This window comes from Xiphophorus maculatus, chromosome 19 (assembly GCF_002775205.1).
Source record: "Xiphophorus maculatus strain JP 163 A chromosome 19, X_maculatus-5.0-male, whole genome shotgun sequence".
Lineage (NCBI taxonomy): Eukaryota > Metazoa > Chordata > Actinopteri > Cyprinodontiformes > Poeciliidae > Xiphophorus > Xiphophorus maculatus.
Genome location: NC_036461.1, coordinates 12,115,621 through 12,137,655, shown reverse-complemented (window position 1 = coordinate 12,137,655; position 22,035 = coordinate 12,115,621).

Here is a 22,035-nt window from a genome sequence, read left to right as displayed (position 1 = left end):
TGTGTGAGAGCAGCTACAGTCTGCCTCTTGTTATAAGGTCTGCTACCAAGTTATGTTTCACATATCCATTTTAATCTTTCAGCAAATATCTTTAAGTAGTGATTTACATCTCCTCTTGTGATTCATTGCAGCATGTCCTTTGTTTTTTGTTTGTCTTTAAAAGCATGACAGGTCGAAAGATGCATTATTTCCAATGCAACATTTGTAACAATGAAGGGATATTTTAAAAGAATCTACTTAAAAATATAAGAGAGGAAATACCTATGTTGAAATCCTGGCTTGATCGAAATAAACAGAGTTAACTTGAAAGACAAAAAATATGAGACTTTTCGAAATCAAAAGCTAAGACTGACATACAACTGGATCGGCAATTGCATCTCAAAAAGTTAGAAAATGATCAAAATGTTTATTTATTTTCAACAAAAAAGGAAACTCATATATTACAAGCATTCAATTGTTTGTTATTTTTTTTTATAATAGGTTATAGATAATAAACACCAGCATTTCTGTTAGAAAAATTTAATAAGTCATAGAATTAAAACAGACTTTTTATTTCCATGCTTAAAATTTATCTCTTAAACTTTTTAAAATATTTTTTCAAAGACAGATGTATCTTATTATTATGCGTATGTTGAATATATATGAACCAGAACATGTTGTCCACTGTCACACAAACAAATCTTGATTTTAGCATAATTTCCCCATCCATCTTCTCCATAGTGCATTCTCTTGGTTCTCATACTCTTTTGTTTGTAATCAATCCAGCTATCAGTTTTAATAATTCTTTGATCCTGCAGCATGTTTGAAGCCAGAAGTTGGATAAATGCATGACAGGATCACTGGGAAGTCCTTAGTGAAGGATGGATTGTGACGCTCACTGAGCTGCATCTGATAAACGCAGCAAATGAAGCATTTCAAAGGACACAAACTTCAAAATGAAGTGACTTCCACTCCTCTCTTTTTCTTCTCTGACCATGCATGAGATTAAAGACATGTTCACATGCCATCACACAGTGTCCAGGTTGAATATGGCAGAATAATCTATCCAATATGGTAAATGTTTGTTTTGTAGTGGGACCCAAAAAAAACTGGAACAATATTTACCAAGAGAATAGCAGCCAAATTTTCTGCCTCTTTCCCAGACGCTACTGCTCCCTCATTTGTCTTCTATTCTCTTGAGCAAAACGTAGACAAGGAAACTAATGTGTACGGACATTTTCTCTGTGTTATTTTAAGCTTTTCACAGAAGCTCTTAAAAATAATCTCCTAAATGTATTTTGCTTTCATTTGAACCCATAAAGTCTACATCATGGTTAGGCTCTCCTGGATGGCGTCTAAATGTTCATGTTTTAAGGAATGCAAATGTTTAATGTGCTTTCACTTGATTTGCTCAACCAGAAGAAAAAAAAAAACACTTTCGCTTCATTATGTCATGAGCAACAACTTTATTAAAAAGACCTAAAAATTCCTGTGAAAATTCTTGGCATACTTGGTGATTCAGAGCATTGCGTGATACAACGGGGAAACCTTGGTGGTCCTTTGTTGGTCGTCATTAAAGCTGCATTATTTTTTTCTCTATTGACCCTTAGAAATGGCTACAGCACCAAGATGCCCTCCCTCAGAAATAGCAGCTGTGGTAGTTACATAACAGGAAACAGCTGTCAGAAGCAACCCCAGTGTCTGACTCTTCAGGTCTGTGTCTGGAGTTCTGTACAGGTTGTTATACTTGTTTTGAGAAAGTGCTTGATTTTTGACACGACGTCCTGCAGTCAATGAGTTAGGCTAAATATAGAGCGAGATGCTTTAAATGTGAGTGTGTTTAATTGAATGACAGTACTTTAGGCAAAATGTCATGGCAGGTTTTTTGTAATTTGTTTACAATTCAAAGTTTAAGGGCATTTATTATCATTTATGAGAGCAGAAGGTACCTGGGTATGCCTTTAAAAGTTCCCCAAGATTCACATGTATGTCTATTTTAATTTAGCAAGAACTTTTCCTACAAAAGGTGAACATTTATTTAGAATCAGTCAAAAGGTATACATTATATTATTATTACGGCTGAAAATATTCAAAGAAAACAGAGACTTAACTGGTCAGATGTATCTGCACCTTTAAAAGGGTCATTTTTCCTTTTTGATTTTTGTTACATCGTTCCTGTTTCATTTGTATGATCAGTTCCTTCTTGTCAGTCCTCTGTTCCTTCTACATTGTACACAGTATGTTCTAGTTGATAGGTTTTGTGGGTTTGCTGGTTTGACCAATACGCAAAACCCCATTGCATTGGAGTTCCACTGTGCATTGTAACCGTCTTTTGTTCTATTTAAAGTTTAGCTGTTTGACCTGTCTGCTTCCAGACAGCAGTCTGCATTTGGCTTCTCCATCATCACACAACAATCGAGGCAACAATTGCAGCACTAAAAGCCAGTGTAGACAGGCTGAGGCGCGGGAAATTTGATCTCTATTTAAATATATCACTCAGTAACTACAAGCCACCCGAAATAATTATTATTTGAGGCATTTCATTAGCTTGACTATTTCAATCAATAGTTTTAAGCAGCAATGACTACCAGATTTGTTAATCTAGTAACTACTCCCCTGACCTCCAGAACCTTGTCCTTCCTTGAAAAATAGTATACTCAGCCAGAAAGACTTAAGCTTAGTAGATAAAAATCATCTCTGAATGTCTTAAGTGTTCAGTTCAGGTTCAATGGAGTTTCAGTTGGCAATTCTAACATGGGCATCAGAGTAAAAGACGCTAATTATAAATGATTGTTACACTTTTAGAATTTTGTTGTTTTAATAGAGAAAATTACATGACAGTTTCCTGCTATTTCACAATTATGTGCTATTGTGTGTTGGTCTGTCACATATAATCTATTGAAAAATACATTTTTTTTTTTTCAAAGCACTATTAATAAAATGTTATTATCTCATTGTCAGAACTGAAAAAAAAGTAGGTCTTTAACATTAAATCCACATAAATATTTACAATATTTCTGGTCTCTTTTTATAAGCTTTTTTTTGGCATTATTTCTGGCACATATAAGATGTAATCAGTCAGTCTGTCTTGGTAGGATTACCTGTCTCATTCTTAACTAAGCCGTCAAAGAAAAACACCCATCTAAACACAACAGAGATCCATTATGTGTGGAGGTGAAGTCCTAATGAGAGCTGAAAATCAGACGCTCGTGTAATCGGACACTGTACTGTACATAGTAAAGCTTCTCTAACTCCTTCCCCTCTGAACAACTTCAGATCAAAAGTTTGCAGAAGGTTATAAAAATTCCTCACCTTCAGTTAAATTTATTGGAGCACTCATTAGCTAAAATAAAACAGATTAATGCATGTGCAATTAAATGTGACCTGTAGTCCTAGTAGTAAAGTAGAAACCTCTTAGGCAAAGTTACATTTTAACTCATTTACAGGAAAAAAAAAAAAAAGAACTTTTCACACATTTGCAACAATAATCCAAAAATTCTTTACACTATTGTACATTTAACAAACCTTATCTTCATATTTCCACTTAAAGTTTCTTGAGATAAAATAAAAGTCTTTATGTTCAGATGGAAATGTTTAGTGTTGAAGCTTTAAGTGTTGGTGCAAGATTTTTCTGTTGATCTTGAGTGTTAGTCCACATCATGCCGTCCCGCAGGGATGGCGTATTAGTTCAGAGAAAAAGGAAGCCACTACCTCATTAGACTGCTAATTTTAGGCACCAGGAAAAGATGTTTGGAAACTTTTGGCCCAGATTCCAAGTGCTGGAGTGGTACCCACTCTGCTCTGTGGGTCCCACGGGACAGGCAGGGGTGATTTTGGTGCTTGAGCAAGCTCAAAGAAACAATTTGCAACATATACAGTGGGACTTCAAAAGTGTCTTATCGAGGTCCGGCATCAAACATGAATGATTCCATATGAAATAGCAACGTTCTGTTTACTGTAATTAGGGGAATATTTTTCCATTAGGGAAGTAAAAATAAATTAGCATGACTTTGGTTGAGAGGCTGACGCACATTTTCTTCTCTCCTCTAAAATAATTCTAAGGTTTTAGCTTACACATTGGCTGACACATAATATTCTCATACATTATACTTTTAGTCTTAGCACCTTGAAGTAACATGCAAAACCTCTTAGAAGCACCAGCAGAATTGCCTATTTACTATGTTTTCATTACAACTTCAGTGGGATATTTATGAAGCTGTGCCAAACTGTCCAAGTTTTTCTAAAGGTGAACATATAACTGTGTGTAATAAATTCATTCCACCTTAAAAAAAATACTTGCGGCATGTTGTTTTACTCAGTCATCCATTTATAGAGTGTTACAAGAGCATAAAAAACTTGAAAAGCAAGAAGAAGTCTTAAATCCTGGCGTCAGCTCTGTGTTGTCCATAAACCTGGCAGGAGCTGTGGGGAAGGATGAGAAGGCAAACCTACCAGGCTCCTAATAAATTGATTAATTGCAGAAGAATCCAATGACCCACATAAAGTCCTCAATGAGCGCTGCTTGCACCAGCCCTCCTATAAGTGTCTGTGATGGTTATTAAAAGGATCATTTTGTTTTGTTTTTTTAATTTTGGTTATGTGATGAACTTACAAGTGATCGGTATCTTGTAGACCAGAGGTCCTCAAATCCAGAACTCGAGTGCTGGTGTGCAGCAACATTTAGATGTGTCCCTGATCCAACACACCTGAATAGAATGCCTGAAATACCTCTTTAGTATGCAATCAAGTTCTACAGAGTCCTACTAGTGACCTGATTGTTTGACTCAGTTGTGCTGAAGCAGAGACACATCTGAAAGTTGCAGACACAGACCTTTGAGGTCTGCCTTTGAAGACCCCTGTTGTAGATAGTGGTCAGTGTTCTCCAAGTTTTGAAAAGTACAGATAATTCTTGACAAGCCAAGTTATACATAACTGAAATCAGATATTTACAAACACAATAGATAAATACACTAGATTAGAATAATTATTTTCTGTTTTAGGTCAGTTAGGAAATTATCTCTGCTAAATGCCAGAAAAAAGACATTTATTTATTTATTTATTTATTTATTTTTACAGATGTAGTTATTACTTCATTCATGTTCAGAGGTTAACATGTACTAAAATCACTGTGCCTTTAAATGATTGTGGAAAGACCTGATGATGATTTTGTAAGCTTCTTTTTCTCAACACCTGAGTTAAATCGATGCACACCTGAAGATGTATTTTAAAGCAAGTCAAATACGCTGCTTCCTTGAGTGATGTCAAGATTCGTCCTGAAATCCTGAGTGATGTCAAGATTTCAGGATGAATACTTAGGACCAACACATCTCTGGTTTATCCTCTGGTACAATTTCCAGATGGCTGAAGGTGTGACATTTATCTGGTTAATGAATTTTATTCTAATATAGACTGTATAGGACTGTGCAGTTATTACAACTTTTAGGAGGGAGACAGTTCTGTATCCAAAAGATTAATGTGTTTTGGAGGGAAATGTGTGCATATACCCCAATAAAACCAAACGGCATTGTGACAATGTTGTTTGAAGCTTGTGAGATAGTGTCATAATCCACAGTAAAATTACTGCTGCATCTCCATGGGCTAAAAGGCCACTAAGACAGGAAGATGTCACTACCCTAAGACCATGGTTTGGACTGGTTCTGTAAAAGATCTCAGTTTAGCTCTGTTAAAAAATTGTGGGTCCACCTCTAAAAGGTAAATAACTTGTACTTTGTAGCACTTTATCAAGCCCAGAGAATCCCAAAGTGCTTCACACTACATTCAGTCCTTTATACACACATTCACACGCCAATTTACTACATTGTAGCAACAGCTGCCCTGGGGCATCTGGGCCTAACATAGGTAAGGCTCACATGCACTGGTGCCACCTTGCCATCTGACCACCACCAGCAGTCAAGGCCGGTGAAGAGTTTTGCCCAATGACACAATGGAGATAGACAGAACAGGGGTTAGAACCTGCAACCCACTGATTACAGGACACACTATTACCACTGTCACCTCTACTGCATGTCTTCAAGAAAGGTTAAGATAAATCTACTATGCCATGGCATACATTGACTCTGATGAAGACCAAGCATAAACCTTACACTCTGGTTAGTACTAGTTTTATTCTAAATGCCTCGTAAAATGAAAGCATTTTAAATGTATTTATTCTTACCTATATTCATCGGTTGTGTTTGATCATTTCTATGACAATTTGCTTTTTGTACACAAGAACCTTTTTTTCTGAAAATAAGAAGCCAATGCATGACATAGACAAACTAAAATGAAGATGTCTTTGCAACATTTTATTGTGTTTTGAGGGAATGGTCTCCTGTGAATTTATACTTCGTGGCTGTTTTGCATTAAGTGAGTCACTCAATGTGGGTCAGTTACCTGTTGCATTTTGCAAAAAAAAAGTCTAAATGTTTTACATTTGTTTTCTTCTAAAGACGTCTTGTCCATTTGGGGAAATTCAAGAGTAAATCTGCAAAATTAGAGAAAGGAAAACTCAGTAAATGCACTTTTAACAATGGTGTTGTGTAAGTCCACAGGTATCTCAAAGTTTTATAGACATCCAGGAGCCAGAGTCCTATCTGTGGGAAATTGCTGAACTAACCACTTTCAAAGAAAATAAACTACTTAGAATTATTGTGAAAGTACACAATGTGACCTAATCTGGTACTTCCCTGAAACGGCGAAAAGCAAAGTGTTTGTTGTTCTGCTAAAACATTCATTTGGTGCACTGTACATTAGAGTATACTGTCCCTGCCCAGTAGTGCCAGACCACCCACTCACACAGAGCTGAAACGCAGTCAAGAACAAGCCATTAAACCATGTCCCCAGGTCAATCAAGATCAGACTTATTAAAGTTGTGAAACAGAGGAAGGAGACCTCCAGTCATTCTGTCTGACCATTGGTTCTTGCATGTTTCTGCACTCTAAAAACATAGATACCCAATTTATCACTGTCATTTGTCTCTTGTTTTGAGAACTAGATAGAAATGGGTTTAACAAGACCAAAAAATTGTCTGCTTTTCTTTGCTTTTTATCACATGCTTTCTAAATGAGGAAAAAATACCCAGATGAAGATATTTTCTCCCTCATTGAAGAAGTTTCCAACATAAACAAGCCTAATTTTTACTCTTGCAAGTCTTGTAAGACTAAACTTTCTACTTCCCTTGCCTTATGATCCTATTGCCTTGTGGTCAGTGTACATCCTGTCAGTTGCGGGCATTGCTTCCCACAGAGTGCAGCTTTCTTGGAAACCAGCAAACCATAATGTTTGAAAGTAGCTACTGAGGAAAGAGTAGATTTATTTGCAAAAACTGTATTTCAGACTGCATATAAAATCAATCGTGCATGAAATTACTGTTTCTGTCATGATCTGCACATACTTTTCAAACACATAAAGTGGTTATGGTTAAATACATAGTGCTAAAATCAAGGTAAATATACCTTTTGCCAGTCAGACTCTGCACGTGCAGCTCTGCTCAGCATTCTTTTGTGTCCACTATCTCCTACATCTCTACCATATGTAGGTATATCTGTGCGACTGCAGCAAATATGAGAGTTGCTTTGTCTTTGGTTTCTTTGTTGGTGAATGCTTTGGCTACCTTGTGTGGCTGAAAATATTTCTCGAAAATGTATGGGCAATGCAGCAGAGTAATGAGCTCCTTCTGCACATGTTTTCTCTGTGCACAATTCTTCTGCATGGTAAGCTTGCATAACAAAGTTCCATGAAGTCAAACTGAGGAGTAATGTCTGGTAGGTATATTTGCACATCTCCACATATTTACTTTTTTTTATTTAAAAAAAAAAGAAATTTAATCATTACTTATATTGACAATATCTGCACGAAAGTCTTAATACATGTTTACAGATTCAACAATGACTGCTTGATGAATAATAAATTACTGGGTTGAATGGACATCAAGATGGCATTCACAACCCACAAAGACACGGGAGGAATGTTTCCTCTGTTTTGCTTTTCAGCACGCTGAACAGACGTCATTTTAACTATTGGGCTGATTTTCACACAGATAGCAAGACAATGTTTGCATACCTGACTCTCTCTGTGAGACTACTGGCTAATTGGCATCAAAGCAGGAATGGAAGGGTTGGCTTTTTTTTTTTTCTTCAAAAGGTGCAGGCTAGCACAGGTGAAGCAAAGTTCAGGATGTTACAGTAGCTACTCAGCCTGTCCAACTGGTGAGGAGTTCACATGACATGAGACAAGCCACAGCATTCATATGCATGAGGTATCTGAGAGAGACCTGACCACGTCAAGATGGCTACAATATATTCTATGGTTCTTTAGCAAATGAAAATGCTCATAAACCACATAGCTAAAGGCTTTTATTTGAAGAGAGAAAAACTTTAAAGGGAAGTCAAAATCATAAGTGGGGAACCAATCAAAGCAGTATGTCACCAAATCATAGCCTTACTGCTTCTGTTTTAAAGGATTTTGAATGATGGATGAGCTACACAGTAACCTTTTTTTTTTTTTGCTTTCTTTGAAGAAGGAATTTTTGTCTGGCAGTAGCTAAGACCATAAATAGGTGCCAATTTGAGACTTGGTTCTCCCATCATAGTGAACTGTGGGTGGGTTTTTCAATGCGTAGTTTGCAAAAATGCACTGAGGAACATGTTGTATGGCCATATTTGGGATTTTAAAATCCTTTCACTTTCTTTTTCTCGCCCTCCCTTTGTAAATTATCTGTATTAATTCAAACCCTTGTCATTTACATTTTGTTACTTTCACATAATCATTTTATAAACTAGTAGTCTAACATAGTAGCATCTGTCATTTTTGTTGCATGCTTTTTGACTTCCCACAAGGATTCATTTTTCAATATTTAGCACATCCAAATCAGCATAATGCAAAGGTTTACATTTTAAAGTGAAATATAAGGAAAACAACATTGACATGACAGTTGCTTTTTAATACCTTTTGCAAATAAAACACATGCACTCACTAACCAAAATCTGTTAAGCAGTAAGTAAAACACAAAAGAGGAATCACCTACTGTGTTGACGATTTGAATGAAATTATCTTAAACATCTCTAGTGCTTTAAAGGCTGTTTGTGTCTACGACTTGAAGCCAACTTTTCATTTCTGTGTCTTGTTTTTGAGTATGTGGTTTCAAGTCAATATAATTCCAGTACAACCTAATTATTCTCTCCGATTCCTATTTTAAAAGTGGATGTAACTGAAAATCAAATCTCCCTGCATTCACCAACTGACAGCAGAAGAAATAAGATTGGAAGTGAGTTCCTAATACAACTCTAATTACAAAGCCAGACCCCAGTGTTACTTTTCAGTGGCTTTTAGACACCTGTGTAACTTTTAAAAATATACAGTATTTATTTGATTTAATTTACGCGATATATGTTGGTAAAAATGAATGCATTTTCTGAGGAGCTTGCTGCTCTTCCTTTTGGACAAGCTCCATTCTTGATTCCCGTTGACTGTTCAAAAACTGGGCAACAGAGAACAAAATATGGCTCCTCCTACAAGAGGGTGCCTGAGTCTTTGACATTAAAAGCCATTTGTAAAGACAGAATCGTTGGGGGCAGGTGGGAAGAAATGAGCAGACTATTAAAACATTCAGTGAGCAAATTAATGACTCATTCAGGAACCCACTAAAGAAGCCTGCAGGACTCACTTTCCTCTGTTTAGGTTAGTGTTTAGAATATAACAATAAGAAAGTCACTGGGAAAAGAGAACACAAAGTTCACTTGCACATTTGCCAAAACAAACACACTGATGATCCTTCAAGAGTTTTGGAAGAAATTTTTTCCCAAAGTCCACCACAGGAATCTGTCACATATTCCTCAGGCCACTCCCTTTTGCTTAGAAAACCAAAAAATAAGATTCAGATTGAGGTTGCTAGTTTGTTGCAAGTTAAGTTTGTACCAAGTTTTTTCCAAATTGAACCATACAATACATTTATGACCATTGGTGCCTAAGCGCAACTTCCTTTGAAGAAAGGAGTGGCAGTGAACATTTCATTGTTGGTGCAACACTCAACTAAGAAAAGATGTTCATGAACAAAAGGTAAATAGATGGTATTCTTGCATCCATAAACATTCTCCATGTCTGTAAGTGCACTTCATCCTAACCAGTTGGTGCAAAAATTCTCATCGACAAAAGTTTGCTGTTGAGAGGTGTGATTATTATTATTCTTATTGTCTTACAAGATTGGGCTTGCAATGAAATGTCGTGTAATGCCTTGTTCGGTGCAATTTCCCTCTGCACGTCACATGTCTGCTACTGAGGCTACCTGCACATAGCTCTTTTGATAACAGAAAAAAAGCAAAACATCTGAATATTTTGTGAACATGTCACACAGTTGTTTTTTCTTAATAATTAAGCAACACCAGGATGGCGAAACCTATTGCAAGACATTTCATTGTTTCTACCTGTCACGTCAACGGGAGTTTATTTTAACATAAAGACATGATTTATGAAGATGTCTGGACAAAATTCCTTCGCTTTTGCATTACCATGATTGTTTTGCCAAGATGCTCACATCCAGGCCTTCTGTGCAAGAGTCGGCCTGCAACGTGGCCCAAAGATAACATGCTGTTTGAGTGTTTTGCTTTTTCTTTTTTTCCTCTCGCCTCTTTCTTCAGCAGAAGGTGAGAAAGCTAGCTACCAGCATCATTCTCATATTTGTAAGCACAGTTTTTCAGGAGAGATATGAGGTCTGAGCAAGCTAGGGGTTGTTATAAATTACCTTTTGATGAAAGTGATAATCCTTGTCAAAACAGCTGCCATACTGGCATGGGTAGAGTCCAGATCGCTGGCCATCTTTCCCTGCAAAGCTTTGTCACATTTGACTAGATCGTGATCTGGTTGTGGTTGACTTGGGGGAAAAAGACTGCAGTGACATGTGATTAATGCGTGTTGGTGGGTTAAAGCTAAATCTTCCTCATCAATTAAAAAATAAACTCTGATCATTTCTGATTATAAGGAATTCTGCTTGGTGTTTTATTCATATGAACTCTCGAACCATGCCTTGGAAAAGATTAAAGCTTTCAGTCTATTTAACATCTTTTCAGGGCCCACTAACAATTTCCTGGGTCACAGAGCAGTCTGTTTATACTTCTTTAATCGAGGCAAGCTTGTGACACAAAAGCTTCAGAGTACAAGGTATCATTTAAGGAATAATTGCTTTGTTTAACATGCATGCAGCCTGAAAGCATTTGCAAACCTCTATATACCTAAACACATTACAAGCGCAGCCAAACATTTCCCCAAATTCAAACTTTTTCTTCAAGTAGCCAGACATTTAACCACGTAATGGCTGTGATAAGTCCACTTTTATCGAGTCGCAGAAAATGCTTTGAGGTTCTGTAGATAATAATTAAGGTGATACAGTCAGTCGGAGCTAGCAGAGGGCAACTTCATGTTTAATTGCTTATATCAACATGATAACGTGCTCCTTAAATGTCTGAGTTGCTCTGACAAAGAAGGCTGATATTTTGAACAGGCCTTCACTGTTTACTTATTCTAGGCCTCCATTACAAAGATCAAATCAGCAACAAACATCATGTCGGGAAACAATGTGGGTGCACGCAGGATGTGTGTAAAAAACAGAGAATATATCTTAAAAAAAAAAAGGAAAAATATAATTTTAAAAAATAAGTGTTTGGAGCATAAGTGCAATATTTAAAAGCTAAATCTCAGCTAAAGCGGTCATATCATCCAAGTCTTACTCATCAGATTAGACTGCCCAACACAAGCGCAATCTCATAATCATTACCATTAAAGATGAAAGTCAAAGCCCAATTAGAGTGGCTCCAATTGCTGCAATTAAATAAGTGTGGTTGAATGATAATATCTTTTCCCCCCAGAAATAAAGCAAAAGACTACAACATCAAATAATCATACAATCAAAAACAATCAAGTCTGACTTTGATGTTGTTGTACAACCAAATCTTAGAAATACATCTGCTGTAGAAATGGGGCTCTGGGCCCGGCCGGCAGGCGCCATTGGCCCACTGTGTCGCAGGCCATGGGGTCGAGCCTACATATTCCAGCTTGCTGGTGCTGCCTTTTGGGTTTGTTGAGGACACTGGTATGCATTCCCACCCACAGAGCATTTCAACAAACCGCCACAGTCCACAGTCCTTTCAGAGTCATCCAAGAGCTGTCCCATGATCCTTTTCTTCCATCAAAACCAGCTGAATGGGAGTGCAGCTTGGTGAGCAATCGTGCTCACACATAATTTGTAGCTGACTGCTACTTTTGCAAACAATTGATCACCATGTAAACAAACGTATTAGAGAGACAAAATTCTTCGTCAATTGCTTTAACTTGAAACTCATAGAACATGTCCACTGATCTTACACATTTGGCTGCAACCAGAGTAGGCTGTCCATTTCACAGCTGAAGAGCTACACACAGGACAGTTTTCCAGCTCAGCTGACTTCCAGCGTAGTTCCCCTTCACCCAGTGGACTTGGCGAGCACTCAACCATGTCAAACAGAATACACCCTGATTACTCCAGACAGGGACAGATATTTTAGTTGTAAAGCTTTACTGGAGCAGACAAATGATGTGACCAATTTGTTATCTGAAATCAACTCAAAATATGAAATGACTTGGATTAATTATTCTGGATAAATTTAACACAAATAGCTTCTTTTAAAGGTTTGCTTAATCATCAGCGAAACTCACCTTACATATAGTTTATCATCTCTTAAACAAAGTTTCACTCAGTTCTTAAGATTGTTTTGCTATTTTGTAATAAATCGTAATTTAATTAGATAAAAGGTGCCCAGGTACTCATGCATTCCATGTATGCCAATCAGACAGGAGTTAGTTTCTTGAAATGTTATGGCTGTTCACTGAAAGCACATCTATGTGTGTTTCTCCAAACGTTTAATCAGTGGAGTTTATTTGTATTCTGCACGAATTACGCATAATTACTCATGGTAACAGCATTCTAAGAACCCTGCATAGACAGACTACTAAGCCATTAAAAAAAACGTGAATGGGTGAAATTGTTATTTACAGATCAATTATATTTAAGATAGGCAGACAGACCTGCCAAACTGGCATGAAGGCAGTTGCCCAGAAAAGCATTACGAAGGGGGCACAGGGTGCAGAAGCAAAAAATAATATTATTTATTCTTCAGCTGTACACAAACAAAGTTTTGTTAGTTCTATACAAAAACAGAATAAAGATTAAAAATAATAAACGATAACAGCATACAAAAATTTCAACATACTGTGCAGTTATAAAAAAAAAAGAAGTGTACTCCAGTCGACAGGAATGTGTAACTCAGTTGGTTAATTTAAATATGTACAAGATTTGCATGTGTATTAGACCACATGTGTCAAACTCAAGGCCCGCTACGTCATTTTATGTAGCCCTCTCCCCCCACCACCGTTTTACAGCCCCATTGTTTGACTTAAAATAGGTTTTGAGCACGAATTGACTACAAACTACATCTCCCACGATGCCTGTTACAAAGAACATAAGATAGTCGTTGCTGTTGTTATTTTTATTGCCGAGTGCTTTTACACTGACGTGCCGTCCGGTTAAACTGTAAATAAAGTAAGAAAAAACAAAACATCAATACTTAGTATTGCAGAATTCAATAAACACAAACTTAAACATAGATTTATTAGCTAGGCTTGACTAACCTGTTATAAGGCAGTTTATTCTTCGTCATATAATAAACATCGGCATTCAACTATCACAGCGCAGCAAACACAGCTAGCATTGGGCTAATTAGCACTAGCAAATTCAGCAAACTCACGCTTAGAACAGATAACAAAAAAGACTCATCTCCCCACAGCTTACAGCATTAATAACTCACCACGTTGGGTAACACTCATGAACGCCAGTAGAATATGATTTTATTGTAGCTTCAGCTACTGGCCTGCCGTAAGTTTCTTCTCTTGTTTCACCTCCACTCCACTACCAATGCAAAACAACTACAGAGCCCCCTAGCGGAATGGGAGGAGTGAATCCAACAGTGCCTTCCGATTGTTACCATGAAACATTACGGCTTCTCGCCACTAGAGTGCAGCAGAGTCACCTCAAGCTAATTAATTTTCCCAGCGAATAAAACTGAAACATTGACAAGCTAACAAGCTAAAGAGCGAAGTTCCGTGATGTTTCAATCGAAGACTTTTACCGTCTCCTGCCCCCTGATTTGATGCCACAGCTTCGACTCCATGCAGCTCGTGTTTTGTCCATGTTTGGAAGCACCTATCTGTGCGAACAGATGTTTTCAATAATGAATTTAAACAAGACCAAGACCAGATCGCGCATTACTGGCGAAAACCTACACGCCGTTTTGCGGATCGCCACAGAATAGAACTAAAACCAGACATCGACGAACTGACCAGGGGGAAACGGTGCCAGACATCCGGCCAGAAAACATTGGTAAGCACGAACAAACTAAATTTAAATAGAATGAATGTAAAACCAAAACTCAGTATACTGGAATATACATATATTTTACTGATTTTGCTTGTGTTTTGTTTATTTACAGAACACAACACAATGAGGATGTGTGAGTTGGCGACAGGGTGAAGAGGGATCAGCTTTGTGTTCAAGGACAGGCAGCATCACCTAATTGTTTTGTTCTTATGTGAAGTACATGTTCGTTGTGTAATAAATAATGAAAAAGTTTTGTGAATGAAGTTAATATCAAAACTTGTTTTTATTCCTTGTCTGCTTATCTTTAAAGCAGACAAAGATTAATTTTCCCAGCGAATAAAACTGAAACATCGACAAGCTAACAAGCTAAAGAGCGAAGTTTAAACTGCTCAGTTTAAAAATATGGTAATTTTTAAACTGAGCAGTAATTTTACATCCAAAAACAAATGTAATATTTAAAAACTTGAATACATAAAATCAGTTATTTAACAGTATGAGGTGTTGTTTAATTTATTTTTAACATTGTATTTTCATAGGGTAGGGTAAGGTATGCTAGGGTTGCCCAAGTCTAGTTTTCCAGACCTTTCACTCTGCAACTTTAGATGCGTTCCGTCTCTAACACACTTGCATCATAGACTCAAAAATAGGCCTCTGCAGAACTGAGTTGCTGCTAATGAGGGAAGTCAACTTTTTGTCTGGGGTATGTTTTAGCAGGGATGCATCTAAAAGTTGCAGTCTGGAGGACTGCACTTGGGCATTCCTGATTTATACAGTCAATGTGGCCCATTGAGGGTGGCCAATATGCTGAAGTGGCCCTTGGTGAAATTGAGTTTGACACGCCTGTATTAGAGGATTTAAAAGGCAGAGCATTCATAATTAGTGATGCTGAAACAGACAATTTGCATTTGTGCCTCTCTGCAGATTTCATTAATCCAATTCACTTTCAATTCAGTTTATTCATATAGCAACAATTAACAACATGTCGTCTCAAGGCACTGTTATTTTAACACTCCTCAACTTCTTAGTCCCCTTCACAAAACACTAAAAAATATGTCTAGTGGCACCTCCAGGTGTTTTCTGAAAAAAGCTGGAGATACAGGATGTAAAGCTTATAGCATGCACTCACTGTCACATTTATTAACCATGGAGCAACTCTAGGGGGCTCTTAAGACAGACCTCACCTTGACAAAAAAAATATTAGATAAATGCATTTTATTTCTAACCACATCTATTTTCAAAAACATGTTATTAGCTGTTTTCTATTATACCTGTGTAGTTGCTTTTAAAGAGAATGCACTTTTTTGTAATATAAGCCTGAAATTTCAATAAATTCATAAAATATGTCATCAGATAATTTTTTTTATCAACTTTTCTAGTTCAAACATGGAAAGTAGATAACACACAATGTGACTGGAGCATAAAAGGCTGATAGCCAAAATATGTCTTAGCATCTCCTCATTTAATAACTTACAAGTTATCTGATTGGACAAGCTGTTTCATTGAACCCATATCTACACTTATAAAAAACTGGTGAAAGTGTCTGGACATGAAACTCTACTTAATTGCTGAGCTTCAATGAGCATTTTAGGACAGTTACAAAATGCCGAACGTATTCTAATTTGGAGAAAAATAAAAAGCTAAAATGCACAATGAAATAAATTATTGTTCTGAAGTTGCAGAGTATGTGTTTGTATTTTGTATTTCATGCAACTGAGAAGCTATTTTCAAAATGTTTACACAAAATTAGCCAGTTATTTGCATAAATTGCTTTAGAACCAACATGTGGGTCCCAGAGATGTAATAGCAGTCAGTGTGATTATCCAACAAATGTTTAGTTTGGACTATGCTACACTTAAAGCAACATAAACGCTGGTCTAATCTGAAATGTACAAATATATCTAAAATCAATGCCAGTTAAAGTTTAAGCAAGCACTTCAAGGGTGGTATAGTGCAACTTCCCGAGCAATAACGTGATCTCTGCGGTATCCATGACTGATACTATCAACAGTGGGAAGTGCATATACACACTTTCAACAAAATAGGATGCAGTTGTACGTCCAGTCTTTCTTTCAGGATATAATCTGTCACTTATTATGTGCTTTGACAGAAGTGTGAAGGAAATACAAGAAACTGCCTCGGGGTGCCCATGGCCGACTTAACCACAAGCAGACCATGCAAAACCTCTCACTGCAGGTATATCGGAGGAGTCGATGGCACAACTCAGAGGTGAAAGTTTAGCTTAAGTTACTTCAAATGAGAAAATGCTGTCTCGCTCCTTTCATATCCTCAGCGCGAACGCTTTGTGTCTCTCCGCTCCTTAATAAGCATGACAAACTGTTTTGATGATGAGGTCATTACATCCTAATTTGATTGCTCTTTTTTCGCCTCGCTTTAGGGGGATTTTAACCCCCCGATTTCTACATCCTGTCAGACACAAAATTTAATAGAAAGAGACACTCCTACAAAGCAAGGCAAAAACAGGTTTTGTTACAGTAACAGTGTCTGTCAGGGTTGGCTACACTGTTTGCTCAAGGAAAAAAAAGTTGCATCACCTTCTAGTTACATTGAGAATTTACTGTTTGTTTTACAGTATCTGTTTCGTAGGCAGGTCACCTTATTTTCCACTGAGTAAACAGAACAAGCAAGTTAAACAAAAAAAAAAAAAACATGAAAACTCAATGTGCCGTAAAACTAGGAACTATTTGCTAGTGTTTTATAATATTTATGTCTCCTGACACTGTGCATGTATATTTGAAGCACTATGAGGCACTTAGGAGTAAGTGTGTAACTGTGCACCTGTCTGAAAACATGACATGGCCTTAAAGATCTTCAAAAGCAACAACTGAGGCGCTGATCTAAAGAAATTCATGAACAGATGAGTAACAAACTTGTTCATTCCTACCAATCTGGAAAGGTTACATAGCTTTGGCAAAACACAGGTAGATGCATTATCCACAAATGGAAAAAAGTAGATTAAGTTGTTTGTTTAGAAACTACACTATATGAGCAAACTCACATTCAAAGGAATTTTCTTCATACAATTATTTTACTAATATTAAAGTTGACTTTATGTTTTGGTATATATTTTAGCAGGATTCTCTTTAAGCAAGGTTTGTGATGTTTTCTGTATATTTTGATTTAATTAAATTGTTTAATATTTTATGTTATAGCTTAGTTTTGGTGGAAAGGTGCTTCCTTCCTGTCAGAGAACAAAGTGTTTCTGTGTGCAATATCTTCAGGCTTTTTTCTGAATTGGCCCTCCTGAATGTGGAAAATTACATTACAGTTCCTCACAGAAACCGTTTTGAAAACTGTCTGCAGCATCCACTTAGTTTTCCATTTTTGTTCCAACAAAGGACAGTAACCTTATACCCCACATGAGGACATATTACGAGTGAAATGCACGATCACCTAAACGCACATGTTGCGAAAACAAAGTGATGCTTAAAAGATAACGGTTTAACATGATGCAGGGCATAAGAGCGAATAATAAATGAGGTATTGTTGATGTATTGTCAGTGTTTTCATTTTTTGAGGTTTGTTGGAAAACAGTGCTTGAAAAAGATAGCTTTACATTACATAATTCAATCTTATGGCTCTGTTAGAAAGTTGCCAAAAGTATCCTAGCACATCTGTGTCATTTAGTATACCAGAGCAGGATAGAGCGAGGGAGAGAGAGTCAAACACCAATGGCACGATCTGGTGTTCATTTTGTCGTTTTGAACAAGGGCAGCTCATCTGGCTTTGATTTCAGAGGTAGCATGCTGATCAGAGTTGCCTTATTTTATTGGAAATCTTGTTCATATATTTCCAGCTCAGTCCTTGCTGACCTCTGACAGCTCCCATGGGCCTTGTGGGTCCATCCAGGAAGCATTAAGTGACCAAGTTCATGGATGCTGGTTGAAAAACTTACACACGCTTAGGGCAGAGTTTACTTTTGCCTGCTATTCTCTTACTTCCATGTTCCAGAGAAACATGGAAGGCTGTTGTCTCACCGTTGAGGAATTGCTTCAGATTTTATGATATAGAGGTGTGATGTTGGAACTCTACGCTGGCATGACACTGTCAGGCTGGTGTAGAAGATGATTGCACAGTTAAACATGCAAGTATGCACACATCTGCTAGCTTCTGCATTATCTTAACAGTTTATGTTATGTATTTATATATGTGAATGCATTAAAAGAAGAAGTTTATCTGGAAATTGTGTTTTTTATTTCACTTTTTGCTTATAAAGATGTGAATTTTACATTTTCGGTCTTTTTAATTTTTTCTGTCAATGATATAAGTAATGAAAGATATGTTTGCTTGTGTTGTTTTTACAAAATGACGACATAAAACAAGGAATACATTTATATAGACACAAAGTATTGTTTTAATGAGGAAAATTTCATACTCAAAAATCTAAAAGGCTTTTAAGTTTTAAAGGCTCATGAGGGCAACGTTTTCTGCAAATCTTTAAAACAAATCAGGTTCCCTGCTGCGGCAGTTGCAACAAAGGCATCAGTAGTAAATGCTCTGGACATTTACTGAAAATGACACAGTACTCGATGAGGTCCACAGTTCAAACATATTTATTGTAGCAAGAAGAGATTTTGATACAGATATAAATCCTTTAAGTCCAGATTTTAAAAAAAAAGGAAGAAAATGTTGTTTGTAGCTACATACAATATGAGTTTAGATTATTTAATTTTATTATTTCATGATTTTTTTTAAAAGATTTTCAGAGCACATTATTTTTTGTAAAACAGGTTTTAAACAGGGATCTAAAGGATGGCCAGATGGGGGCCACTGTTAATCTAACACCAAAAACCAAAATAAAGTTTCAGGAGTTTTATTTTAGGTACAGTGACATTTAAATGTAATTCAATTAGAAATGAAAATCTTCTATCGCCCCAGGATTTCATTCTGAGATTAGATAACAAAATAAAAACAAATACACTTTGTATAATAAAACATATAACGTGTTTATCACAGTTCAACATTAACTTGGACTACACTTTTCCTTATTAAGGTCTGTTAGGTTTACTAAAATTATTTCCACCTTGATAAACTCACAGATAATGAGACAGATCATTTCTGTATTATTTATGTAGCTTTAATATCTTACTCTCTTATGATGTTGTGGGCACCAATACATTCTGCAGCATGACTCCAACTGAGTGACATGCACAACTAGACACTAGGTGCTGCTAGAGCGTCTGCCCAGTCTGCCCTTTTTCCACCTGTGTATATACTGTGTATATATATATATATATATATATATATATATATATATATATATATATATCTACAATCTACAATGTCAATAGTCATGAAAATAAAGAAAATTCATTGAATTCATTCCTATATATATATATATAGTACAGACCAAAAGTTTGGACACACCTTTTAATTCAATGAATTTCCTTTATTTTCATGACTATTGACATTGTAGATTCACACTGAAGGCATCAAAACTATGAATAACACGTGTGGAAATATGCACAAAACAAAAAAGTGTAAAGCAACTGAAAATACCCCTTATATTCTAGTTTCTTCAAAGTAGCAACCTTTTGCTGTGATTACTGCTTTGCACACACTCTGCATTTTCTTGATGAGATTCAAGAGGTAGTCACCTGAAATGGTTTTCACTTCATAGGTGTGCCCTGTCAGGTTAATAAGTGAGATTTCTTTCATGAAAATAAAGAAAACCCATTGAATTAGAAAGGTGTGTCCAAACCTTTGGTCTGTACTGTATATATATATATATATATATATATATATATATATATATATATATATATATATATACACAGTATATAGACCCTGACACCATGTTGCCTTGCTTCAAACTTTACTTTTATTTTTTCTTCGACATAAATAGCTGTCATGCTGTAAAGCTGGCATTCTGTTCTGATTTAGACTTCTGATTTATTGCATCTGGCAACAGAGCCTACACAACAAGACCAAAGGCACTGTGCAAGTTCTGAAAAAGAACCTGATAGCCTATTTCTATGCCCCTAATCAGTTTAAGATGACTCTCATCTTTGTGAACAAAATGCTATTTGGTAGATCAGGGAGACAAAATATCTTTAGAGACTTACGAAACCATTAATTTAGATATAATCACAGGTCTTTTTCCAGAGGATTTTACCCTCAGTGGGAATTCTTCTGTTGTGAGCTCCTGACTCCCTTCAAAGTTGAAGTGTGACTTACAAATGACTTGCAGAATGAGTGATGGAGAACATGAGCAATGGCCAGCACCCCTTTTGAGGATTATTAATATCACTGAATGAAAGACAAAAGCACATAGACAGAAACATCCCCCAAACATTATGTCCTTAAAGAAAACAATTTCACTTATAGCATTGTCTTTTTTAAAGATAATTTAGGGATCCTGATCTGATTCATCTTTCCACATAATGAAGGTTGCAAGACTCAGCAGATCAAAACGAAAGCAGGCTACTGAGAATGACAGAGTAAGACACAGCCAGCCTCACCGCCATCAAAGCAAGTTGGGAGCTGCCTTTCTGAAAAACAATGGCGCAACAGCTAATGTGGCTCATTGAAACGCTCCGCTGGCCATGAATGGACACATTGCCCTACGTTAAAAGACATCCTCATAGTCAGGCTTAGTGAAGGTGAGACTGTGTCACTTCCACTGGCGCCTGGCCTCACCTGGGTGCAAAATCTCACCAGTGACAAGTCAACAATGTCTACGGCCAAAATACTTACTGTAAGCTTGGGTACACACACTTTAACACTTTCCACTTTTTCAGTCTGATGCCTTGATAATAGCTTCCGTATAAAGTCCTCCACATATCTATCTTTATATATATATATACTGTGTATATATATACAGTACAGACCAAAAGTTTGGACACACCTTTCTAATTCAATGGGTTTTCTTTATTTTCATGACTATTTATAAGGCAAGAAATCCCACTTATTAACCTGACAGGGCACACCTATGAAGTGAAAACCATTTCAGGTGACTACCTCTTGAAGCTCATCAAGAAAATGCAGAGTGTGTGCAACGGTGTGTGCAACGCAGTAATCACAGCAAAAGGTTGCTACTTTGAAGAAACTAGAATATAAGGAGTATTTTTTGTTGTTTTACACTGTTTTGTTTAGTGCATATTTCCACATGTGTTATTCATAGTTTTGATGCCTTCAGTGTGAATCTACAATGTCAATAGTCATGAAAATAAAGGAAACTAATTGAATTAAAAGGTGTGTCCAAACTTTTGGTCTGTACTGTATATATATATATATATATATATACATATATAAATATATATATATACATTTTAACACCCTTGTCCCTAGTGGGGTCTCCAGCTAACGTTCTGGGCGAGAGGTAGGGTACACCCTTGACAGGTCGCCAGTCTGACAGACTGTCAAACAGTTCAATCAAACAATCCTGTCTAGACAGACAGGTCAAACAACCTTGCACACACACACTCATACCTAGGGAGAATTTGGAGAGACCAATTTACCTAACAGTCATGTTTTTGGACTGTGGGAGGAAGCTTGAGTACCCGGAGAGAACCCACGCATTCACAAGGAGAACATGTAAACTCCGTGCAGAAAGACCGAGCCGGGAATCAAACGCTGTGAGGTTCGTAGCTGGTGAGGCACTGACTTAATCATAATCATATTTACAAATATAGACC